The sequence below is a fragment of the Podarcis liolepis genome (assembly GCF_965112155.1).
Source record: "Podarcis liolepis genome assembly, chromosome: 7".
NCBI lineage: Eukaryota > Metazoa > Chordata > Lepidosauria > Squamata > Lacertidae > Podarcis > Podarcis liolepis.
The window spans coordinates 89,625,274-89,639,448 of record NC_139561.1 but is presented as its reverse complement, the minus strand read 5'-3'; the positions used below and the strand labels follow the sequence as shown (position 1 = coordinate 89,639,448).

The window sequence follows — 14,175 nt, the reverse complement described above, 5'->3', positions numbered from 1 at the left end:
CTCATCTCGCTTTACTAGCCAAGGGAGCCAGCGTTCATCTGCAGACAGTTTTTCCGGGTCATGTGTCCAGCAGGACTAAGCCGCTTCTGGCGAAACCAGAGCAGCGCACGAAAACACCGTTCACCTTCCCGCCAGAGTGGTACTTATTTATCTACTTGAACGTGACGTGCTTTCGAACTGCTAGGTTGGCAGGAGCAGGGACAAAGCAACGGGAGCTCACCCCGTCACGGGGATTCGAACCACCGACCTTCCGATTGGCAAGCCCAAGAGGCTCAGTGGTTTAGACCACAGCGCCACCCGTGTCCCCCCCTCAATCCACCGAGGCACCCCCTAAAAAAGGCCATGGCACTTGTCACAAGTAGACATTGAGAGGGGGCGAGAGAGAAGCTTGTCCAGAAAATGCCAAGAACGCAGCCTCCACGCAGTGCGAGTTGGACACAGACCAAAGCCGCCTCCTGGAGCCGGCCCGGGATTGCAAAGCAGAGAGAGGGCAACAAAGAGCCTGCTCTGCAAAGCAAAGTCTCGGAGGCATCTGACCCTGACGCCGGCAACGCCAGGCAGAAAAGATGTTTACACCAGAATAATCACACTGTGCAGATCCCATTGAACCAGTCAATCAAAAAGGGCGACAGATGGCCCGGCCGAGTCGTAGCATGAATTAGGTACCGCACGAATATAGGTGAGAGCCCTTGTGTGGGCTGAAGAGGACGGCAGACCCCATAAATGGGCCCAGAATAGCAGTGGCAGCTCATGGTCAGTGCTCTGCCTCCCTCAGCAAATTAATAAGGCAAGAAGAACAGCCAGATAGGCAGCTCTGGGCATCCTCTCGCCAGTGTTTGAAATTCACCAGGCGCTAAGCGCATTTTGCAACTGCCCTGGGTCCAATTGCAACCCCGTGGAGATCTCTGGCACATAGAATCATAGAATCATAGAGTTGGAAGAGACCACAAGGGCCATCGAGTCCAACCCCCTGCCAAGCAGGAAACACCACCAGAGCCCTCCTGACATATGGTTCTCAAGCCTCTGCTTAAAGACCTCCAAAGTAGGAGACTCCACCACACTCCTTGGCAGCAAATTCCACATGGTTCACCCCCCCCTGTTAATCCCTACAACGACCCTGTGAGGGAGGTTAAGAGGCTGCGACTGTGAGCTTCATGAGAGAGTCGGGATTCGAACCCTGATCTCCCAGGTCCGACACTCTAACCACTACACCACAATGGCTTCCTAAGGCACTTCTGCTATGGGGCAGCTCAGGAAATTACCGGTAAGTAGGTGAATAAATATGGAGAAAGGCAAACGTCGCTTAGAGAATGATCTGAAATATTTTCCTTGAAGCTTGAATCTGGTTTATTCTGGGTTGTTTTATTTGATGTGTTAATGTATTGTAAACCGCTTTGAGGTTTCCCCCCCCTTTAAAATATGAATCGGCAAAGAAATGAAAAGAATACTACTACTACTAATAAATCTCATGGCAAAAAAGGGCACCTAGACATTCTGTTGTGGCGACCGTAACCTAGGTTTAAGGTGCCATTTGATGATTAGCTGATATATCTGAGTTTCTAGCACTGCCTCTCGCTCTCTTTTTCTCTTCCCCTGCGGAGAGTTTGCCTTCAAACAGAGCTAGGCTAGGCTGTGGGACTCTCTGGGGCTCAGGCTCCGAACAACAGCCCCAGGCTGAAAGATGCAAGCTGTTTCAGAGCAGCAGCTCCTGCGCAAGCCTAATCGAAACGAACAGAAGCTCCTCTGATGCAGGCAAGCCAGAGAAAAAGGCACCCTCGTTTTCATCAGAGCCCAGACTGGAAAGGCAGATGCGCCCGGGTTCGAATCACCCGGTCCCAGGGTGCTTCCAACACCACGACGTTCTCCTGGCAAAACGAACTCTGCGGCTAATTGCTTTCCCAGGGCTTGTAGGAGGAAACAGGCACTTGATTCATTCACAAGCATCTTAGAAATCCATGTGAAATCCATTCCATGCATTCCCCCTAGATACGCAGCGCCGCATCTGAAATGTTCCAACATGATCAGAATACCAGCTTTTCTAGACTCGTCGGCCAGGGGGGAAAAAACTGGCAAGCCGAGAGGAAAGAGCTCGCCCCCGTCAAATCCTCTCGCACTGAACTACCGCACAGAAATTGATGCAGGCAAAACAACATGTGGGAAAGGGGGCTTCAGAGGGAGCGCCTCAGGGGACCAGGCTAAACCCAGACCCTGCAATCGCCACCTGAGCTCCTTCTTTGTAGGAGAGTTCCTTACATATATTTAGGTGCCAGGCAGAAACATTCCTCTTCAGCCAGGTATTTTGGCTTCTAAGCAATCTATGGCCTTTTAAAGCAGGGGTTTCTTCTTCTTTTTTCTCTCCCCCCGGAAAGAAAACATTTAATGAATGTACAGTCATCCCTCGGGTTGAAGTAGCTTCAGGATTAGTATTTTCGGGTTGCGCTCCGCGGCAACCCGGAAGTAATGGAGCGTGTTACTTCCGGGTTTCGCCACTCGTGCATGCGTAGACGCTCAAAATGACGTCTCGCGCATGCGCAGAAGCGGCGAATTGCACCCCGCACAGGTTACGTTCGCTTCAGGATGTGAACGGGGCTCCAGAACGGATCCCGTTCGCATCCAGAGGTACCACTCTATGGGTTGGGGGGGTTGTTGCTATTGTTTTGCTTTGGTTCTGTAAAGGCGCATCGAGTTGCCTGCAGCGAGAGAAGGAATCTAGTAAATTGAATAAATAAAGCAAACCCGGGCCAAACTGGGTTCAGAACAAGGATAAGGGGGGCAAGGCATGGGTTCCACAGGGGACAGGAAATCACACCATCCCCTGAGGTAAGCAGTGCTAGAAACTCAGATATAGAAGCTAGGTGCCAAATGCCACCTTAAACCTAGGTTGAGGTCTATTCGCCAGGGGGTTGGACTAGATGACCTGGGGTCCTTTCCAACACTACGATTCTACAGTCTCAGCTACACTGCTTGACTCTAGCTTGCTCTTACAACAATTCACTTATCCCAGATGGAGAAACACACACAGCAGAAAGGGAAATGGAATTAACTATGGACTAAGGCAGAGATTTTTAAACTGGCACCCAGAAATCTGGGTCGCAATTCGGCATGTGCCCATAGCAAAATGTACCTGGCGCCTGGGCAACTTCAAACCCTGGAGGTGAGCTATTGGTAACTAGCTTCTGCAAGCCAAAGCCCACCTGAAGAACACCAAGTCGGGCATGGATAGTGGCCGAGACAGCAGCACACAGAGCCACAAATCCCCCTGGACACAAACCTGTCTCTCCCTTGTGGAAACCTCCTTGCCTCCTTAGAACGCCCAAAGCCAACATGTGGTTTCTTGCAACAAGCAGAAAAGCAGGCTGCGCAAAGTGATCGTTCTCAAGCACTCAAGGACCATTCTCCTATTAAGAAGGTCAGCAAGAAGTTGAAAGTGTTTGCACTTGCAAAGGGAGACACAAGTACAAGCGCCCGCCCTGAATTCCTGGCTTTCCCCTTCACACTTGGCCTCCGAACTGCTTATCTGGAGACCCTGTTCCTTGTGAGCGACATCATCAGCTTTCCCATCCTCCTCTCTGGGCTCCTTCCAAACCCGTCTTCCCCGCACGGCTCTTGCAAGGAGAAGGAAGCTCACGGTATGTCATCCCCATTACTCATGTCTTGCCGCTGTGACATTTCCTCCAGGAAATGAGACATGGTTGGAAGACAGGAGAAGGGAAAAAGGGCGACGGGGCAGATGGCTGGTGTGGTCAAGTCACAGGCATCAGTTTGCGCCGGGGACAAAGCACCCTTGGTTGGGGAGGGCGGCTGGCTTCCTCCTGAACCCAAGTCTCTCCCAGGCCCTATTTCCAACGCTCTAGCCACTACACCACGTGCTGGAGAGCTGCTCCATGAACCCTGGGAAAGCCTGGATTCCAGTGCCAAAAGAATTGCTTGGGGAGAAATATATACAGTGGTACCTAGGGTTAAGAACTTAATTTGTTCTGGAGGTCTGTTCTTAACCTGAAACTGTTCTAAACCTGAAGTACCGCTTTAGCTAATGGGGCCTCCTTTCTGTTCTCATCCTGAAGCAAAGTTCTTAACACAAGGGTTTTCTGGGTTAGTGGAGCCTGTAACCTGAAGCGTCTATAACTCAAGGTACCACTGTATATATTTCTGATCCTGAAATGTCAATATACAGTGGTGCCTTGGGTTAAGAACTTAATTCGTTCTGGAGGTCCGTTCTTAACCTGAAACTGTTCTTAACCTGAGGTACCACTTTAGCTAACGGGGCCTCCCGCTGCTGCCGCGCCACCACTGCATGATTTCTGTTCTCATCCTGAAGCAAAGTATTTAACCCGAGGTACTATTTCTGGGTTAGCGGAGTCTGTAACCTGAAGCGTCTGTAACCCGAAGTACCACTGTAATAAGTATTAGGAAGCTTGAGCCTCTCCGTCTGCTCCTCCTCCGAAGGGGCACCTACAGATTCCCTCTGGGATCCCCCCAGTCTGCACGCTGCGGCTTCCTTCCCACGGGCAAACTCCCGGGGCCAGCGATCCATCGCTACTGGGCTCCAGGGACAGCGTCTCCATGCTCAGGAAGCACAAATCCCCACTCCAAGCAGAGCTCATGGAAACTGGCTGGTGGGAGGGCGGGGGGGCTCTCCTTGGCTTGGCAGCCACTTGAAGCCAAAGGAAATTCCACGGAGCCAGAACATAACACTCTGGGGCTGGGCAGTTATGGGAGAGGAGAGGAGAGAGAGCGAGGGAGGGGAAGGGCAGCGGCAAAAGGAAGGAGCAAAAGCTTTTTCCGAGGAGGGGAGAGAAGACACAGCTGGCTTTTGAGGCAGCTGTTGAAGGTAGCAGATTAACTTCCCTGGCCAAGGAGTGGATTGCAATAAGCGGAGGATTAAAGGAAAGGAAAGAAGAAGGGCCAGAGAGCTCAGGAGGAAAGGCTCAACAGCCGCAAACCAGGAAGGCATGCAAAACTGGCCCCGCAGCCTGCAGAAGGGGAACAAGGCTGCCTTGGCGGGGTATGAATAAAGATATATCAATAGTAACCACCAGCAGAACACGGGCACTAGGCCGATAGCCCCTTCAAGGACTGCTGCTGCCTCCCTTCTAAGCTGCCAGGAATTTGCACCTGCGATGACCGGCCTCGTTTCCGTCCGTTTCCCTACCCGATCCTTTACAAAATGTCAAAGATTGATTCAGCACCTGCAAGGCTTCTTCTCCCTGGAAGGAGGTGGAGGAGAGAGTGGTTGTTGCAGGGGCCGCAGAGGTCATGGCGACTGGCCTTGCCAGGTGCCCAGGAAGGGGCTTTGTCCTGCTGCTGCTGCCTCCTGGCCGGCCTCACCAGCGAGAGACAGTCCCAATGCCCAGGAAAGGCTCGGCTCTGCGATTCCCACGCTGCCAGCCAGGAGCTGGGCTGCGGTTGGGGAGAGGCAGACAAAAGGCCAGCGCTGGCTGGCTGCTGACCAGTGGCGGTGCCAGGCCTCTGTGCGCTCCCAAGTGGGAGGCCGGTCAAGCTGACGCAGCACCAGAAAGGAGCAGCCCACAGGGAGGAAGCAGCTCAGGAACCTACAGCAAGGCCCTAAGGTCTTGCCAAAGCAGGCAGAGCTCACACCTCCAGCTTCACCCTCTGCACATCTGCCTGCGCTGGGATCCTGCAGGCCCTACACCACCAGCCCCTTCCAGCCTCCCGCAACTTCACTACTGGCTGGGCCAAGATCCACCCCACAACTCAGTCCCTGGCCCACAGCAGCCCCCACGAAAGGTGGGTTTGCACCAGCACACAGAACGTGCTGAAATAAATAAAATAAGGTCTTATGTATATAATAAAGGTTCATAAATATACCAGGCAAACGCATACATAGATATATAGGCCACATGTCTGAAGCTGCACAGGGGAGCAACCATGGAGCCATTTTGACTCCCAGGCTGACCAGGTGTTTTTTCTGCAAGGTCAAATGGAAGAGCCTCCCCATTGTCTTTTCCTTCCCAAATCCTGTCTTAAGGGTATGTCTGTGTATGAATAGGGTGAGCCTGTGAGCTGGCTCAGGAATTATGTATTTATCATTACAAAAGAGTAGCCAGGCGCCCCAGGGTATCCAATCAATTGAGCATTAACAGGTAACCTGCCAGACAGGAGGTAAACAACGCACTCCAATTTCTGCTGTAGACCGCCCTTTCTGTATGATGTTTCTGGGGGTGGTCTTTGACTCCAAGGTGGGCAATTTAAAATGTCTATATAAGGGCGCACACACCTTGGTTCTGGGTCCCCCTCCTTTTCCTGTGTGTGAAGGGGGCACCCTGTTGCAACAGTTCAATAAAGATCAGGCTTACAAGCTGCTTTGCTTCTCAATATTCTCTGGTTGGCCTGTTTTTGTCCTCCGACTGATGGAGAACCTACAAAGAACTCTATAAGGGCTCTTGTGGGAATAAGGGCAGGTTTTCATTTATTACAGTGCCTTGCAGGGTGAAGGAATCACACCAAGGGAGACACTCGGACCCTCAAAAGCGGCATAGAAATGGGATGCAAAATAATTTGAGGATCCTGAGGAAGCAGCTGTTCCCTTGACTGTGCCTGGAAAGCAGGCAGGGCCCAGGGTGTGTGTGTGTGTGTCTCTGCCTCAGCACATTCCACCTTCAGCTGCCAAGACAAAGTCCCTGGCACGTGCGACGCCGTGTCCCCGTGCCTAGGTGGCTCAGGTGCCACTTTGCCCTTGAAGTCCCTGAACGCAGCCCCTTCCTGCTGCCAGCAAGGGGCAAGTATGCCCTGCCAACGGCAGCATCGTTGCATGCAGACTTTTTAGGTCCATTAGTGTTTCTACGTGTTTGGTTTCATTTGCTTTCATTTCTGTTCCGAGGCAAAATGACTCACTCCAAGGGGTATTGACAGGCTGGAAGGTGGGCAGAGGAGGGCGGCCAGGATGGAGGAGGACCTGGAAGCCAAGCCTGATGAGGAGCATAGAATCCTAGAGTTGGAAGAGACCACAAGGGCCATCGAGTCCAACCCCCTGCCAAGCAGGAAACACCATCAGAGCACTCCTGACATATGGTTGTCAAGCCTCTGCTTAAAGCCCTCCAAAGTAGGAGACTCCACCACACTCCTTGGCAGCAAATTCCACTGTCAAACAGCTCTTACTGTCAGGAAGTTCTTCCTAATGTTTAGGTGGAATCTTCTTTCTTGTAGTTTGGATCCATTGCTCCGTGTCCGCTTCTCTGGAGCAGCAGAAAACAACCTTTCTCCCTCCTCTATATGACATCCTTTTATATATTTGAACATGGCTATCATATCACCCCTTAACCTCCTCTTCTCCAGGCTAAACATGCCCAGCTCCCTTAGCCGTTCCTCATAAGGCATCGTTTCCAGGCCTTTGACCATTTTGGTTGCCCTCCTCTGGACACATTCCAGTTTGTCAGTGTCCGTCTTGAATTGTGGTGCCCAGAACTGGACACAGTACTCCAGGTGAGGTCTGACCAGAGCAGAATACAGTGGCACTATTACTTCCCTTGATCTAGATGCTATACTCCTATTGATGCAGCCCAGAATTGCATTGGCTTTTTTAGCTGCTGCGTCACACTGTTGGCTCATGTCAAGTTTGTGGTCAACCAAGACTCCTAGATCCTTTTCACATGTACTGCTCTCAAGCCAGGTGTCACCCATCTTGTATTTGTGCCTCTCGTTTTTTTTGCCCAAGTGCAATACTTTACAGACGGAGACGGAGGACATGATGGCCATCTTCAAATATCTCAAGGGCTGTCCCCTGGAAGATGGAGAAAGCTTGCTTTCTGCTGCTCCAAAGGGGAGGGCCCGATCCAAGGGATTCACATGGCAAAAAAGGAGATACCGACTCAACATTAGGAAGAACTGGGAGCCACGCAAGGTGGCACCTTCCATCCAGTGTTAGAAACTGAGATATGAAAGCTAACAGCTAAACAGCACCCAAAACCTAGGTTATAGGTGTCACCGCAAGGGACTCTAGGCACACTTTTTTAAATAGCAAGAAAACAAAGCAGAAGATGAATGAACTGTAGCTAAAATCTTACGTTCATTTTTCACATGGTCTAGTCGTCATCTGAAGACTGCAAAAAACAAAGCCATCTTTCCTTTCACACACACACACCCAATATTATTACGAGGGTCCCTTCTCCAGTCTCCAGAGAGTGGCTGGAAGTCGATAGGCAGAAAAAGGCCATTTCTACAGTGGTACCTCTGGATGCGAACGGGATCCGTTCCGGAGCCCTGTTCGCATCCTGAGTAGAACGTAAAACACGACTGCGCGTACGCGGGTCGTGTTTTGCCGCTTCCGCACATGATGTCATTTTGAGAGTCTGTGCATGCGCGAGCAGCGAAACCTGGAAGTAACATGTTCCGTTACTTCTGGGTCGCTGTGGAGCGTAACCTCAAAACGCTCAACCCGAAGCACATTTAACCCAAAGTATGACTGTAATCTGAAATCTTAGGCTCAGTACTGCACCCAGAGCTTAGAAACTGCTCGCGCGAATGAAATTCCCCGTCGCAAAATGCGCCTAGAACAATGGGAGTTTCGAATGGCTGCTTCCTTCGCCGGTGCTTCCCAGCTCCTCCCAGGAGTTGTGCCAGTATTTCTGTCTGCCTGAGATTTTCTGCATTCAGAGGCTTATCCCCTTGCCGGACTTTCGCCCCCTACGTCCGCGGCCCCCACCCTGGGCCCGCAAGCCAGGCCCCGGCCTCCTCGGAAAAGCCTTCCTCTGCTCCAAGACCACCTCCTACCAGTAGCTGCCTGGCTGTCGGCTGGAAGCGGCAGCAAAGGGAGGCAATTTAACAAATCTATGACTGGAGGGGAAGAGGCGGCGAGGGGAGCAGTTAATGAAGAGCGGTGGGAAACTGCAGGCAGGGCGGCCTGCCAGAAACATCCCCGACGCAAACTGGAGCAGGCATCAAAGATTTATGGGGGCATTAATTTTTTATTACGAGGGAACGAGCGGCTCTTCGTATACATGCGGCACACAAACCGGGAGTGGGGGGTGTTCCAGGATTTGAAAAGGCAAAGAATTACGCCGCTGCATCAAAAGGGGGGGAGAGATTTGCTGAAGATAGAAAAATCCCGCAGCCACCTCACAGGCAAAGCTTAATGTCTGCAAAAGGCAGCAAGGGAGGAAGGATGGGAGGAAGGAAGGAGAGGAGGAGGAAGAAGAAGAAGAAACAGGGAGGGAGAGGAAGAAGGAAGAGGGCCAGATTCCCAAAGACAATTCCATCACTGCCTGGAAGCTTCCATTCATTGCATTGGCCCCTTACGATACGATATGATAATCTTTACTGTCATTGTCCCATACAGAACAACAAAATGGGGGGGGGATCTACATAAGACATTCAAAACCAACAAGCCTGCTATCCCATCTATCCCAACCTAGTTAGCCCCCTAAAAACTCTGATACCCCATTTTAAAAATACAATATACTCCCATAGAGACTCCTTACAGTGCGTTTAAAACCCAAATCGCATTTGGATAGAAACTGCTTCTCAGGCGGCTAGTCCTGGTCTTTATAACCCTGGACCTTCTTCCAGAAGGCAGAAGCTGAAAGAGATCATTTCCGGGGTGCGCACTATCCTGCGCTATCTCTGCAGCTTTCTTATGGCACCTGGAAGCGTAGATTTGATCCAAGGTGGGAAGAGTGCACCCAATTATTCTCTCTGCAGTCTTTACAACCCTGGACAGCATTGTTTTTTCCCTGACCGTGCAGCTCCCAAACCACACACACAGACCATAAGTTAATACACTCTCCACAGTACAATGGTAAAATGCCATCAACAGGTCCTTTGAGAGATTGTTTTTCCGGAGGATTCTCAGAAAATATAACCTCTGCTGTGCTCTCTTCATCAGGTCTTTGCTGTTTTCTCCCCAGGTTGAGCTCCTTGCAGGAGAGGGCACCTTCTCAAAAAGCCATCTGCTTCTTTTCCAGGCTGCAGGGCATTTTACCTCGGCTCTTGTGAGCGCCACACTCCCTCCCTACAGGGCATGGCTGAATTTCCCAGCGCTGGGGAGTCTTGCTATCTATGGACAACCTTGTAGGGCTCTCAGCCGGCCTCCATCTCTGAGTCCCAGGTGGGGCTTTCAAGCGCAGCCACTGTTGGGTTAAGGGCCTCCCAGCAGCCCAGGCCATCCTGGCATGGCAGTTTGAGGATAATAAATAATAATAATAATAATTTATTTATATCCCGCCCTCCCCAGCCGAAGCCGGGCTCAGAGCAGCTAACAAAAATAAAAGTAACACAGAATTCTAAAATCAGTTCAGAATCAAATTAATGGCAACCATTGGGCTAGAGTTCTATGAGGGTTACCAGAGGAGGGGGTCAGACTGTGCCTTGGCCAAAGGCCTGGTGGAACAGCTCTGTCTTGCAGGATACAAATGAACAGACCACAACAGGCATTTAAACCGACCGAGTGCCCTCCAGCTGTTGCTGGACTACAACTCCCATCAGCTGCAGTCAGCACGGGGTCAGGGACTATGTGAGCTGAAGTCCTACAGCAACTGGAAGACAGCAGTGTTCAAAACTGGCCAGGCCCCAGTTTGCATCTGCCAACCTAGCAGTTCGAAAGCACATCAAAGTGCAAGTAGATAAATAGGTACCGCTCCAGCAGGAAGGTAAACGGCGTTTCCATGCACTGCTCTGGTTCGCCAGGAGCAGCTTAGTCATGCTGGCCACATGACCCAGAAGCTGTACGCCGGCTCCCTCGGCCAATAAAGCAAGATGAGCGCCACAACCCCAGAGGTGGTCACGGCTGGACCTAATGGTCAGGGGTCCCTTTACCTTTTTATTGGCCACTTGCAACCAAGTTAAGCTGCTTGGGCGCCAGGGTGGAGCCTGACATTTCCCCCATGTGGGGATCCTTGAATCAGGACTGTTTTCACACACTCAGACCCCTTCCTGTAGAATGCTATGAGTTATATTTCATCCGCACAATCGGAAGGATTTGCTTCTTCTGCGCAGCCTGAGCAAGAGAAGTCACCATTAAGAAAAAGAGGTCGGGGTAGGCAAAATATGTATGTGGACTGTCCCCGGATCAAGTGATTTTCCTCTTTCAGTTCTTAAAGCTCTTAACTTAGCTCAAGGCTATAATCTGAACTAGCCAGATGTTTAATGGAGAATCAATCACAGTCAGCCCATCAGGCAACTAGACATTTTGCTTTGGCAACTGAAACCTTGGTTTAAGGGAGCCGTTTGGCACCTAGCTTATATATCTGAGTTTCTAACACTGCTCCCCCAGCAAATCTTCAATAATGGCCAAACAAGCAAGTGTTTGGCACACAAGGGATACAGCGGATGGAGGGGAGAAGTGGAGCTTCTCTGTCCTGAAAAGCTGGCTTTGAAGACTCCATCTCACAGATTCCTACTAAGCCCCAAGTAAACTTTAAAGCTGAGAAGCGAGGTGGCTATTCAGCCCAAACCAAATGCAATTATCAGTTCCGTTCAGTGGAACTGTTGCCCTGCTCTGAGACACTGCCAAAGACAAAGGACTTCCAAGCTCAGAAGCAGCTCTTGTGGGCACGGCACACCAACCTCCTTTGCAAAGAAGGCTATTTATTAAACCTGAGTTCTTTATCCAATTGCTCGCTCACTCAAGGAATTATCGGTCGAAGTTATTCCCTCCCTTGGGCACGCACCACAGAGAATCAAGTCTGGCTCTGATTCAGGGGGATTAGAGGGGGTGGGAAGGATTGTGGAGAGCTCCAGAAAGGCCTCTCCAAATTGGGAGAGCAAGCAGCAAAAAGGCAAATGCAATTCAATGTAAACAAGGGCAAAAAGATCTGAATTCCGCACATACGCTCATGGGATCTGAGCTGGCTGTGACTGAAGAGGAATGAGGCCTTGGGGTAGGAGTGGCGAGCTTGAGGAAGACGTCAACCCCACGTGCAGAAGCCATGAAAAAGGCCGGTTCCATGATGGGGATCATTAGGAAACGGAAGGAAGGTGAAGCTGTCCATTATACATCGCTATGGCACAAACACCACCACTGCATAGAGTTCTGGCTGCCTCATCTGAAAAAGGGCACTGCAGAGCTTGGAAGAAGCTCAGAAAAAGAGGCTACCAGAATGACCAAGGGGCTGGAGCAACTTCGCTCTGAGAAGAGGGCATGATGTTTGGAGCTTTCTTGTTGAGAAAAAAGGTGAAAAAGAGGGGACATGACAAGAACCTGGAAGTCTGGGAAAGTGGAAAGAGAAAAAAAGACCCTAAGAAAGGGGTGTTAATATGTTTATCTGCTTGTTCACCTGACGTTGCAGTGATTTCAAGCCGTAAAAAAAGAGAGAGAACGCAGAAACCCATTGATCAAAGTGAGCCAGGATGGCAAAGAACAGCTTTCAGCAAATGTGCACTCGGGAAAAGGGCGTTGGGGTCCCCGACAAAGCCTCAGTCCTGCAGAAAACTTCCTCTTGCCACAACAGGCCAACCCCTGCCCACAGTTAGCTCAGACCCTTCTTCCAGACAGACAGGAGAGCCATTGAGAAGCAGAAGCGTCCCATGGGGGCAGATTCCTCCAACTGTCACAACCCTCAGGGGGTGCCTTCCGACAAGGCAGGCATTGTATGAAGATAAGGGCCCATTGTGCCCACCCTGGCATCCCTGGGTAAAGGCTTCCTGCAGGCTTATTTTCATATCCGGCATAAAAATAAACTGCGCTCTTCCAGAAACAGAAAAGTTTCTATTAAAATATTTCAGGAGAGTGCCATAAAACATTTAAAGGGAGAGCTTCCAGGCCAAGAAGTTTAAAATTAGACCCAGTAACTTTGGACGCTGCGTCGCACGCTCCCAATTCCACGGAGAGCAGCTTGCCGGCCACTGAGCCACCGTTGCAGGATGCTAGGTCTGCGGCAAGGTGAAGGCATTGCCACTGCCACCGTCTCAAGAGGCGTCCTTGTTTTGGGCTGGCAGGTGCAACCTCAGTCATCTAGACCAGTGTTCCCCAACCTTGGGCCTCCAGCTGTTTTTGGACTACAATTCCCATCATCCTTGACCACTGGTCTTGCTAGCGAGGGATGATGGGAGTTGTAGTCCAAAAACAGCTGGAGGCCCAAGGATGGGGAACACTGATCTAGACCACCCAGCGTAGCTGGGGCAAACCAGTCAGATGGGCAGCATATTATTATTATTATTATTATTACAGTGGACGCTCGAGTTGCGAACATGATCCGTGCGGGATGCACATTCGCAACCCGCAGCGGCATGTGTGCGCAAGCGCGGGTTGCAATTCGGCGCCTCTATGTATGCGTTCTGCGCATGCACGGACTCCGAAACCCAGAAGTAACCCATTCCGGCACTTCCAGGTTTCAGAGAGTCCGTAACCTGAAAAAAGGCAACCTGAAGCATCTGTAACCGCAGGTATGACTGTATTATTATTATTATTATTACTACTATTATTATTATAACTATTATTATTAGCACAAATGCACAGAACCAGGCCTCTGGAGCTCCTGCAGATTCAAGGGACACAGATTCGAAGTGACACAGAAAGGGCACACAGTGAGATGACAAAAAAAAGGATGTCCACTTGCCAGCGATGCTTCAGCTGCGATTCCTGAACTGCAGGGGGTTGGGCTAGATGACGCTATGGGGTCCCTTCCAACTCTACAATTCCAGGAAAGATCCTCAAAAAGAGTGGTAAGCAAAGAAGCGCTAGAAGGATGGTGAGCAGCAGGAATCCAGCGACAAGCCGTGTGGAGGTTGCTGGGACCCAATTCTGCTTTATTGGGGGGGGGGGGACCCAACACAGCACAAGCTGCACAGATCACCCAGACATTTTTAACCATCTTTTGTCTTCAATGCAAAGCCCAGAGCGGCTGGACTGAGCCCAGAAAATGTCCTGGCAACCCAACAGGCAGTTCCATATGCCAAGTTAGAGCTTGAGGGGGGACCTCTGAAAGTGCCCCCCCCCGATCTGAAGAGCAAATGCAATCCCAGCAGAGCAGCCCTGCAGAAGAGAAAAGCTTCTCTCACCCCCCCCCCCCACTCAGCTTCAAGCATCTGCATGCAGCCCCCACCACACGGCCGGCTGGGCTGCATGAGAGAATGAGCAAGAATGAGCAAGGCAGGCACACGGGCCCTCTCCTCCTGCCGCGGGAGTCCAAAGTCTCTGCAAAACAAACAGCCGCACACCAAGCCTGAGAAGCACAACCCACACACCTTCTGCCCTCCCAGCTAAGGACACCTTCAGATCAC

At 51.0% G+C, this 14,175-nt stretch overlaps 2 protein-coding genes across 3 annotated transcripts in view; one reads left to right on the top strand and one right to left on the bottom strand.

The window, feature by feature from the left end:
• Positions 1-14,175, top strand: part of WDR87 (WD repeat domain 87) — a 175,658-nt gene that overhangs the window by 103,415 nt on the left and 58,068 nt on the right. The gene's annotated exons all lie outside the window — the stretch shown is intronic.
• SIPA1L3 (signal induced proliferation associated 1 like 3) overlaps positions 1-14,175 on the bottom strand; it is a 108,341-nt gene that overhangs the window by 74,010 nt on the left and 20,156 nt on the right. Inside the window, exon 1 of one of the 2 annotated variants that reach the window (XM_083516104.1) lies at positions 5,190-5,323. The exons of the other annotated variant lie outside the window; for it this stretch is intronic. The gene's annotated coding sequence lies outside the window, so the exon portion shown is untranslated. Of the gene's footprint in view, positions 1-5,189; positions 5,324-14,175 lie in introns of those variants that run through there. 2 annotated transcript variants of the gene reach the window in all.